Source organism: Pinus tabuliformis, chromosome 2_1 (genome assembly GCF_031772625.1).
Source record: "Pinus tabuliformis cultivar Carrire ecotype Pingquan chromosome 2_1, CPIR1, whole genome shotgun sequence".
Lineage (NCBI taxonomy): Eukaryota > Viridiplantae > Streptophyta > Pinopsida > Pinales > Pinaceae > Pinus > Pinus tabuliformis.
In genome coordinates, this window is record NC_142299.1 from 435,846,618 (window position 1) to 435,858,910 (window position 12,293).

A 12,293-nucleotide genomic window follows, 5' to 3' on the forward strand; every position below is an offset into this window, starting at 1 on the left:
CGACATGGGTGTCATCTGTTGCAAAAGTTCAATAAGGTTTGTCATCAGGATTGTTGTCACAAATGTCGCTATTGTCGCTTTGTGACATTTGGGGACAAATGGGTTTTTCTCTATTTGAATGTAAAGTCCAAAAACCCTAATCTAAATCCTAAACCTAAATCTATGCAACAATGCAATACAAAACCTAATGCTAAAGACTTAAACCTATCGCAACAAAACCATGTATTAAAAACCTAAGCCTAAGTCCAAAAACCTAAGCTATACCAACTCTCGGCCTATGTTAACAAACATTACAAAACAATTAACATACACAGTTGACCGCGCGGGCAGCCTAACCACGTCGGAGGACATGTGAGCGCTGTAATGAATGACCGTCGGAGTTAAGCCATCGGAACCGCCAGTTGCAAACTGCATCAGAGACATCGCCATGTGAACAGTCAGGTGTAAATAGTTGGGGTTTGGTAACCGCAGTCCAAAACCGCAAAGGGTTAGCACCAACCATCAGCATGTGAACAGGTTCGAAATTTCACTGCGCAGTTAGGAGTTTAGCTGCAGCGGGTTTGGTAGGCAATTACGATTAGGCGTGGCAGCGCTATATGAGCGTTGGGATAACCGCCACCGCCAACCGTTACAGTGAACGGTCATTGGAACGATCGGAGCCCAAACCGCAGTTTCGCCAGTCACATGAGACCGTTAACCCTCCGCCCAGTTAGCCTGACCGCCAACAATTTCGGCTTATCCTATGTTTATTTTTGGGTTTTGATATGGTTTGTTGTTCGGAACTAATTCGAGGACCTTGTAACCATCATCCTAGGAATCCTCTTGCAACTAGACAGATTTCCAAAACTATCCAGAAGCAACCAAATTCACCTCAAACTTAGCCAAAGGTGGTTTTGATGTACCTACAGGCCTATAAGAGGCGGATTTTCTTCATTGATAAGGAGGACAGTGGTTTTGATTCTTGTTTGCAGATTTTGGAGGTCATAGGTAGTTTTGTTTTCAATGTAACAGGAGCATCCGGAGTCGAAATTAGGAACTGTGACAGGTGTTGGAAAGCTGGTTCAGAGAGCTTCCTTTTGACAGTGATCAGAAGTGCCTGCGTGCACATTTAGCCTGATCAAATCTCTGTGTAATTGACCTCTACTGTTTCAATCCTAATAAAGCGGTCGCCCATCTTGAAAGCGGACCCGGAGACGTAGTCCATCAGGGACGAACTCCGTAATCAATTTTGTTGTCTGGTATCACTGTGTTTTTACTGTTTTCACTTCTGTTATGCATCTTTCTTGTGTTTAATCAGTTGTCGTAAAGTCTTCTTCTCAAGCAGTTTTCCTCGTTTTCCGCACTTTCAGCGAACATTCAATTCATTAATGGTTAAGCAATTCTACATCAATTTTAGTCAATGAACATTTCAGATCACTATATATATATATTTGTATAAGAGTCAGAGATATCCCTCCAAGCAAAGTTACAAGTCCTCTCCAAGCAGTGACATCACTAAAGAAGCAAAAACGAAGAAGAAAAGTCAAGTCGGCCTACAGTCCTCAAATCTGCCTTAAGTCGACCTAAGGGAGGGACAGACCTCTATATATAGAGGTTGTCCACTTTTTCAACGACAAGAAATCTACCCCTAAAATCAGTGAGCAAGGAAGACCGAGAAAAAGTGAAGAAAGTCGAAGTAAAAGGAGCCTCTAGTGCAGCGAAGAAGGAGAAGACAAAACCGAAGTCTAGAGGGCTGATTTAAGGGTGAATTATAGTCACACGTGCAAAAAAAGGAGGGCAGTCTGCGGTTATAACAGCAGCAAGATCACAGTTGCATATTCCTCTTTGTTTGGGCTAGAAACTTAGGCTTATAAGGCCTCCTACTCAAGCGAAGAAGAGACTCTCACAAGCGAAGGAGAAAGGAGTCAAAACATAAGTGAAACCTCTCACACGTGCGAGAAACTAGGGCTGTAGTATTGTCACATCAAGTCTACAACTACACATCAAGAAGAAGCTCCGTTGGACAAGAGAAGGAAGGTGTCTTCATAGGTGAAGGATCTCGCTAAGTATCAAAGATAAGTATCTCTTCTAGAGCTCACATGAACAAGGTCTATCACCAGCTGCTGAAGGAAGGAGAAGGAAGAAGTGTCGGGGAACGAAGTATCGGTGAACGAAGTGCCAGAAGGAGGAGGAGGAAGTGTCGGGGAACGAAGTGCCGGAAGGAGGACGAAGTGCCCGGAAACAAAGTGTCGGAAGAAGGACTTAACTTGTGCTTGGAGGATATTCTTGTCAAGGGTCTAGGGCTTGGCATTGATCAATAAGGAGCTTCAATAAGAGAAATTTACGAAAGGGTTTTCCTCTCTAAGAGAGAGGTTTTACCCTGGCAGAGAGCCAATATCTTGTGTTCTTGTTTCTTGTGTTTTGGTAACAGTTTGATGAAGTAAACACACATAATAATAATAAGAGAAGAAGATCACGCTGACAATATAAATTGGGAAAGTGCATCACAAATTGTTATCAAGTCTAGAAGAATCCTACTATATCTAATTGCCCTAGATTCTTCAACAGTCCGAGATCATATACTCCCACATATATCTGGCAAAGATACTGCCAAACAGATGTGGGATGTTCTCTTCACGTTATACCAAGGTACTTCCAAGCAACGGAAGATGTACCTAGAGGAGCAGTTGAGACTCATCCAGATGCAGAAAGGGGAAGGCATAGACCCCTACCTTACCAGAATTCAGGAGGTTTGAGACCAACTCGCAGTTGTTGGGGCAGCGCCTCAACCAACAAAACTAGTGAGGTTGGCACTGAATAGTGTCTCTAAGGAGTGGCAAGTATTTGTCCAAATCATATTGCACAGAGACAAGCTACCAGAGTGGGACAGGAAGTGCGTTTTTTTAGCAGTAGTGACTAGTGATGTTTTGTTGTAGAGGCCATTTAGAACCTCCCTAGTTGTGTTTTTGTTATGATCCCTATATATTACATGTATTGTACAGTGCACTAGGTGCCATTTTGATATAATAGATATATTCATGAGCATACTTTGATCATATGTTGTCTTCTCTCTATATTCTAATGCTTTGAGTTTGGTAACATGAATGAAAATCTTTAAAAATATGTTTTTTCATACAAAAACAAATATTTAATGTATTTTTATAAAGATCGAGTCATTGAAATCAACTAGGCCGAGTCAATACTGAGTTGGAGTCGACCCTCGATCAGTTCAGAATCTAGGTCGGAGTTTTAAAACTATGTATCACATCCATCATCTTCATCCCTTCATGTGCATCATCTTCATCCTTCTCCCACCTTTCTTCTGGTGGAAATACATGATGAAATCACAAAGAATGGATACATTCTTCAAAAATTAATCAACAGAATCCTTCAAATTATTTGTTTGCAGTTGTTTCAATCACCAGTGATTCATTTATCCATTCTTTCTTCTTTTGAGCATCATCAATCACTAACTCTTCTTCAAACATATACAAATTTGACAACTTATTTCTTAACAACTCTGGGTACTTTAGAAGTCTCAAACAAACTTCTTAAGCTCATTCCAAGGTTCAATAGCAAAAATAATGATTGTACTGTGTCATAAGAAATTATCCTCAACTACAAAAGTTATAACCACGAGGGCATCTTTACTTGTCCTATAAATTCTTCATAGGCTCTGGTTTTGGTGTTTGTCTTGTCACAATCTCCCAATGGTCACTATAGGACAACATTCACGCCAATTTTTCTTTCCAAGGGGAGTAGCTATTACAATTCGGCCTGTCAGAGTCTGGAATCAAAAAGCTTTGAATACTTGCCATGTTATTGTTTGATATTTAATTTCAAAACTCACATTATCTTATAATACTTATTTCTCCAATAACTTCAGATCGACTTAACTTTCTAGAAAATATTCAAGCAAACAAAACCTAAATTTGTTTATCAATCCAAAAAAATACCAATGTTCCACGGGGACGTGTCCCCCAGGGTCGGGTGCACGCACCCCTCGCACCCCACGCACCCGGGACGGGGGGACGTCTGGGGAAACGTTTCCCCACGTCCCCCTTTTGGGGAGACATGGGGAGACGCAAAGGGGGACATTTCCCCAGTGTGGGGGACGCGACTCCCCAAAAGGGGGACACTTGGGCGTCCCCCCTCAAAATGGGCTATGCGCCCCCCTTAAATTTGCTTGTAAACAATGATTTATGACAGGGGAAACCTAGTATTTGATCATATTGCCTTACTAATGCTATGCAATTCATGGTAATGTTAAATTCTTAAAGTAAAAGTGACATTCTCCTTTATCTTTCATTTTCATCATTTTACTTAAATTTTTAACATTACCATGAAATGACTCAGGATGTTTGAGAGTGGTTCTGATCTCATTGGATTTCATATGCAAAAAGTAGAATTTTAGATCTCACTCAAAATCCAGCAGACTTAACAGTTTTTTAGGAATTCAGGATTCGATGGATTGCAATGTTTCCGTTGCATTTTGTCATGTACAAGGGTATGAAATTAGTATTTAATCAGGAGCACCAAGCCCTCTGTGTACTTTAGAGTGACTTTTAGACTCATCACTCCACTGTTTTTGAGTTTAGTTATATCAATTTACTATTCCAGTCTTTAGATTTCAGTATCTATTATAGTCTATTTTGCTTAGTACTAATTAGATTCTAGAATGATGAATGATGAATTTTAATTTTAAATCAATTTAGAATCTAGAATGATGAATTTAATTTTTAAATCAATGTAGATTCTAGAATGGTGAATAATGAATGATAAATATGTATCAGAGTATTTCATTATTGAATCTCGTGGTCTACGGATGAATCATTTATGTATTAGTAAGGATGATGAGTATGGATCAATGTATTTCATTACTTAATTCAATTATGTATGTATCATTGTATTTATGCTTTCATTATTGAATATGAATTTGAAATAAATAAATAAATATATATATATATATATCTTAAAAAAATTATATACCATGACGTCCCCCCGTACCCCCTAAATTTCCCTAAAATTTGAGGGTACTCCCACACGTCCCCCTTGTGCGTCTCCCCGCACCCGTGTCTCCCCGTCCCAGAGTCTTGGTGGAACATTGAAAAATACTAGACACAATCAAATCTACTTATGTCTACAGGTATTAAAAAACAAAAAGACCACATATCTTACCTCACCAGTTTAGACTTCTTATTCCTCCTTTCACTGCTATCAGAAGGTTTTGTTGACATACATGGAGAGCAACGGTCACCAAACTGAATTTTTCCTTCAGGCAGAAATAATTCTTCTATCTGATGGACTATAAGATCTGGCAAAAGTCTCTTATATGTTGTGACAGGTCCGCAGTTACTGTGTAGTGTCCTGTATGTCATAATGGGACTGCAAGAAAAACTGTATGTTTTCAACATTCGTAGTGCCCTAGCACTCTGATGCATCTTCTCAAAACAATCTGCTACATTCTTGTGTCAATCAAATCTACTCAAAACCATACTCTAAAGTCTTCTGTGGATCGTGATCCGCTGCCAATCATCCTAACATTCTTGACAGTGTTGTCATGTTGTCTGGTATGACTGTGTGCTTCATTCTCTCCTGCTGTAATCAGGTTATGTTTGCTGTTTATACTTTGATGTTGTGATTGCCAATTGCCTACAATGTGAGCTCTTTCTGCCACTTGACATTCTGGCAGTTTTGATTTGCTTTGATGCCTGCTAATCTGTCATCATCGGTCCACAATTACATTAATTTTAATTGTATATCTCTGAATTGGCCTTGTCAATAGACATGGTCATCATGCACTTCAAAACCTTCAATTTTATTCAATAATTTGTCTTTGACACATCAAACATTCAAATTTTCTATAAGACATCACCCTTAAAATAGTTTTGAATTTTACATGAATTATCCTCCACACGCCATTTTCCATGCAGATTATCTGTGTGGAATATTGGAAGACTCCAGATCCTTGTGCCAAAATTGATCAGGTGAAATCTTGGTGACTCTGGTCCCACTTGAACCATGTTGTGCTCTGATATCACTGTTAAAATATTCATACACAGCGGCAGATATGTGTGTAGATAACCAATGCTACAGGTCATTATTGAAGCATACGTGATATGCACATTCACAAATATATGGAGCCTTGTTCCAGTTTTTTAGTATGTACTATGGAACAACTCATAATTAAAGCCTTCATTACATATCCATTATGACTTATTACAGCTTTGTCATAATATATCATTAACTTTGTCCTCACATTACATTGACCTTTTCTGTCTGACTATCTTAACTAGTACCTAAGTCTTACAAAATAACATCACATTGATCCATCTAACGATAAGATACTTGAAACATTTTAAGCCCTTACAATAAAACCGCTACACCAAATCAGCCTTCTTTCAAGTGTCACACATAAACACTACTTTCTAAGAGGTCAACCATTCCAATAGCATTTTTGTATGCGCATGCTTCAAAATAGGTATTGCTCCTCCACAAAAAGAAGCTTTTAAACATATGCAATCAACATAGCTGAGGAAGACACCTCATATATAACCAACAAAGTGATCTCCAAGCACAACCACTATCTTTTTAAGGCAAAATTATTACACATGCACAATTAGTAAACTATCTAACCAAAGAATCATGAAGGCATAACTAGAGACACCTGCAACCCTTGAAAATTAAAAAATCTGGAGATAGTGAACCAAAACCATAGACACGTAAGCATTATTTCTCTGTCATCCTTCTCCTTACCAAAATTGCAGCCATTGTGGACATCTTTTTCCATCTTCTCTACATAGCTGGCAGCAGCCTTACATTTAACCAAAACAGCATCCTCCTCCAAACGGCGATCGTGAACAGATTCAAATGCTGAAACTATCTTCTCCAAAGTCCCCCCAACAGCAAGTTTCTAAATTCAAGTAATACATAAGATGTACAAGTCTCCCATTGCAACCATATAATAATAAGAAGAAATGTGTGCACTTTCAACAACTTTGAGAAAAACATTAGGATGGTACACCTTGAGAAACCATGCTTAAAAAGCTCACAAAGACAAGTACCACTGGGTCAGAAAGAGAAACTTAACAAAAAGGAGAATAAGACATTTTACGTACTACTTTTGTGGAATGTAAACTTCTGCCATTGTTTGTGTTCTCCGACGATAGATGAGGATTTCTCCCCACCATCTCTTCCTTGAGAATCTGCCCACGAGATCCAAACACTTTTCTTTCTTCCCATATATCAACCTAATATTTTCAAACACCAGCACAAGTCAAAAAGAATAGAAATACTAATTACACACACCAGTGAAATCACAATAAAAGCGATGATATAATGAATGTTCATTGATAATGTATGTCCATGGATTTCGAGTGATAGGATTGCTGAAAACAATAACAGTAAACAATGGTAGAAAAGGACAGAATTTCTACTAATACACAAACTTTAGGTGGCACATATTCTAACATTAAGTCACTGCATCCACCAGAACAAGGATGGATAGAGATCAACTCAAATGGAGCTACCAAATGAACTGTAAGTGTATCAAGAGAAGTGACACCAATAAGAGATGCAGAGGGCAAGATTCTGAGTATATTCTTACATTTCGTGGCTCAAGAACCAATATCAAAGCCAGAGTAGAAGCCATCTAAGAAATTGGTAAGCTTTGTTTACAATTGGAAATCCGCAAGGTACTTTTTGAGAAGGATTCTCAGCAATAAATAATAATACATTCTCTATACAAAGACATAAAAAATTCTGCATGGCACTTGGATGGATCCTTGGAACACATTAAGGAAGCCGTAAAATCCTTCAAGAAAGTACACTTCCCGCATCTAAGGAGGCAATCTAAACAATAGGCAGACCTAGCTGCAAATATGGTTATCAAAGAAGAATCCATGATTCAAATTTCAGATTAACAGGATTCCAAATAACCTTCAGACGAGGAACAACAATTTACCAAAGGTTACTAAGAGGTAGAGAAACAACGTATCAACACCCTCAAATGGCATTACAGCCTATGACAATAAATCTTAAAGCCTAAACATAGAATCAAAATCAGATTTTTGAAAAACTGGGAGATTGAGGTGGCAGTAATATATGGGACAAGTGCGAGTCCATTGGATTGTCATCTAGTGGCAAGGCAGAGCGATTGTCACCAAAATGAGCCAAGCTGAACACTAACAGGCATCCTCAGCTAGAAAACAAATAAGGTGTAAAAGAGATAAGATAATTTAATTAATGCCCAACATGACGACCACAAATATGTCCAAGGGGCTGTTAAGTACAACAGCGTGGAATACAAAGTGGAAGTGCAAAGGCCGCTTCTATAAAATATATATAAAATCAGCAAAGTAGAAGTACATCCAAACTGGTGTATACTAGATAAAAAATTGTAGTATAGTACAATGAATTGGGAGAGCAGATCATCAATGCAGAAACATGCAATTAATATTGAGAACCCAATAATAACATCTGAGGGAGGGAATGATGTCCACCCCGAGGGGTGCTGATCAGCCACCCCCAATGCTCCCACTCCTAATATCTAAAATCCCAAAGAGAAGAAACTAATGATAGATTACTAATAGGGGGATCAGGAAGTGCTGGAAAACCAAGTCTGAGATATGTCTCACAGTCCAGATAAGGTAGCCCCATGCCAACATGTGGAGGAAGACCCCTTTCTTCTTCTGCTGTGTGAACTATCCCAGGATTTAGGAAGATATCCCTGTGGACATCACCAGCTGAGCCTGGATGATCTTCCTGGACCTCATGGATCTAATATTTGATGAAGTGCTAATGTCTGCCTGCCTCCTCGTGCCTTTATCGGATGTGAGCACCGGAAAGAGCGAAGTGATCAACCTGGAGGTGTCTGGTCTGGGCAGGAGTGGCTGGAATCTGGATAAGATAAGATAATTTTATTAATGTACGATGAATGACCACAGAAGCAGGTCAATGAGACTGACAGATACAGCCAGTATGAATACAAAGTGCAAGTACAAGAACAACTCCTAGAAAATGTCAAAAATAACATAACGAAAGAAGGGTGCAATAGTACAGCCCTAAAACATAGGTGCTGGTGATACAAAATACTAAATGATGTTGTCCAAGACTGGATAAGTGGAAAACTCAAGATCCAGTTGCGAGAGAGAGAGGGAGAGCGAGATCTGATGTTGAAGCCACTGATGTCAAAGTATCTTGGATCTGATGGCCGAGGGCAAGGGGGAACTAGGCACTGGCTTGCTATTGGAGTCCTCTGGAACCATAGGGGGCTCTAACTGTATGATCCTGAGTGGGATGTAGGAGTCAGCGATAATCCTAGGATCTGAGGTTGAAACAAACAAACTTTGAATAGATCTTTGGCTGCTCTGGAACTGGAAGGTAATCTAACCTAAGTCACCTGGTTCAAATTTGAAATCGAGTTCAACGACATTGAAGTTCAACAAAAATTCGCCATTAAAAATTTTAATCATAAAATTCGAAATACTATAAAATTTGAATATATATATATATATATATATATGTATATATATATATATATATATATATACATGAAAATTTGAAATTTAAATATATATTTTTCAAACTCATAAAATTCATTTGTTGTTTTATCATTATATTTTTTTGGATCTATTTGCATCTCTTTATTCTATTAAAACATTTACTTCAATTTATTCTATTAAAAAAAATAAAGTCTTAATTTTTCATCTAAATTTTATGTAGATTTCACTCTATCCGATAAAGAACTGTAATAATGAAAGAAACTCAGCTTATTATTAAATATTTCTGTGTTGCCTTATCCCTCGATTCATGCATCTAAACCCCCAATCCATGCTTGGAGATGAATCTGGACTTAGGAATGATGGAGACACTAGGCATTGGCGTCTATGTCACATGGACTTGGCAGTAAGAAAACCAGCGTCAAGCCTAGAGTCTATGTTTGCCATAAAGAAAACTGGATTGAAATCTGGCTCAAGACTTGGGAAACGAAAATCACACAGAATGGGTGGCTAGGGTTTTCTAATTTTTGTTTTTTGCTCTGTCATGGTTGAATTTCAATGAATTCGTGCAGTTATTGCCAAATTTATTTACCTTCCAGCTCGGTTTCCAATCCAATTCAGGTTTAATTCGAAATTTATCGAACTAAGATCAAATTTGTTCAAAATGCTTTCAAATTCAGCGAATTTTGAATTTCAAGTGAAAATATCGTTGAATGCAGTGACACAAGAGTCTAGCGAGCGAGAGGAGCCCTACTCTGAATCCGTTTGTACCTAATCCCTCTAGCACTCTAAGGATGTGTGGGTTGATGTATGATTTAGCACATCTGAACCAGTCTTTGTTGATTTCTGGTAGCATCAGATGTGCTCTAAGCCTCACAATTTGCAGGGAGGCTTAGACACATGTATTCCACAATACCCAGAAGTCGTTTTGGGAAATTCCACATGGAATCAATTTTATTAAAACAATTAATTATTTTTAATGGGTGCCTAAGTCTAAACTTAGGAAATTAAAATAATTAAAGGGTATTAATCTAACTGTGGATGAAACTTCTACAAGAAGACGAGGATCAAGCCAAAATGATCTGAGCCATTGATTAGAATCTACTCTGAGTCGTTGGTTCTCAACAGAAAGATTATAAGAGGAGGCTTGATGGGCATTTGAAAAACACATCGCGTGGGAGATCAAAGATCGAATTTCTAAAGAGAGCAGCGCAATAGTTGACAGTGAGACTCGAAGTGATTTCTTGCAGTGAGGGACAGGGATAGTTCCAGTTGGAGATTTCTCCTGATCCGGGAATACTCAGCAGAGGAGGCAGAGAGAGCTCCGAGAGAGGCAGCACAAAGGCTACATTGGGCAGCGTACGCTGACGTAGAGGCAACGCAGAGCCTTGAGGAGATCTGTATTTTGCTAGAGAGATTGATTTCTGAAGCCCGAAGCTGGGGTGTGAGACCGAGAGGACAGAATCGAAGTCCCAAAGAGGCAAATCGAATAGCAGAGGGTGTGACGTTGTCCCTAGGAGCTGTGACGCTAGGCCTACGCAGTGACTGCGCAGAGGCAGTAAGGGATAAGCCATTCTATGGTTGGATCAATTGGGATCACCAGTGATAGTGTGAGGTATTTCTCACTAATCTTTTGTCAGTCATATTCTTTGTACTGGATAGCCAGCGAGGCATCCAAAGAGTGTATTCAGAAAACTACTACTTAATAATATAAACCCTCAACTGTTGCACCGGTTTTCCCGCATCGGGTTTTTCTGGGGACATTTGTCCAAAAGCAATGCGTAAATGTGTGTGATGTTTATTTATCTCATGTGTTGTATTTAGTTTCCACAGTTTTTATTTGTGTAGGCTGCAGTGTATTTAATTTGATATTTGTCCTAGCAAACAGCAAGTAAAGTATTTAATCGAATTAACAATTAGAAGAATTAACATCAATTGCTGCAGTAGGAATCGGTTAACCAATTTTTCACAATCTCAACATTATTCACTAGTCTCCCAAAGGGGGAGGAAGAAGGGATACCTAAAGTCTCATAATTCTACTGTCTGGTGCACTCTAGAACTCCACTAGCTACTTCTTTCTCCAATCTAGCAGATCAACATGAAAGTATGAGGCGATTCTATAGAGATCTCTCTAATGAAGAGGGGTAAACATCTTTGGTCCTCGTATCGGAAGAAAGTAGAGGGGGAGCCCCCCAAGACCTTACAGAGGTAGTGATAGTGGCCATCAATCTCATAGTATGGCAAGCACCTAAAAATGAGGTATATCTCTACCTCTAACTCTTGTAGGTGGCACACCTTGCAAATCCCATTAGACCGTTGTATATAGTGGTTCGTCTCTATCTAGAGTTCATGAGAACTAAACTAAAGCTACCCCAAAGGAATCCTAAGCAAGTGCATCCAATGCCTACATGGATAAGGAGGGAAAATGATGACGCCATCATGTAGCTACAAGAGGTGCTCTAAGTAGAAGGACATCTTCGAGCCCAAGCTCACAAGAGGTGAGATCCAAGTCCCCTGAATGTACAATCTACAGATATCCTCGTTGAAAGCCTAATTCAATCCCTGTCTAGTCGACAAGAGATGGCTTCACACATCAAGGCAGACACTTAATGGGGGAAAGCACTTTGGCCACTAGAGAAGCCAAGACGCCTCTGAAAACCAACCTCGTGTGTTCCTACGCAGAAATCTAAGGCGAGAGCCTCCAAGGAGCAGAGAGGCAATTAAGGGTACCTCTCTCTACTGATGGCAAAGGTTCTCAGGGACTTAACTCTACGAAGGAAAGAAACCAAGCAAAATATGACCTCAAGGTAAAAT

At 39.2% G+C, this 12,293-nt stretch overlaps 1 long non-coding RNA gene across 1 annotated transcript; it reads right to left on the reverse strand.

Annotated features, from left to right (window-relative positions):
• Positions 1 to 5,561: 5,561 nt before the first annotated feature.
• Positions 5,562 to 7,224, reverse strand: LOC149200773 (uncharacterized). Its single transcript, XR_016253381.1, has 3 exons — positions 7,098 to 7,224; positions 6,736 to 6,892; positions 5,562 to 5,698 (listed from the first exon to the last, which is right to left on the reverse strand). It is a non-coding gene; the product is annotated as an uncharacterized LOC149200773 (long non-coding RNA).
• Positions 7,225 to 12,293: the final 5,069 nt, after the last annotated feature.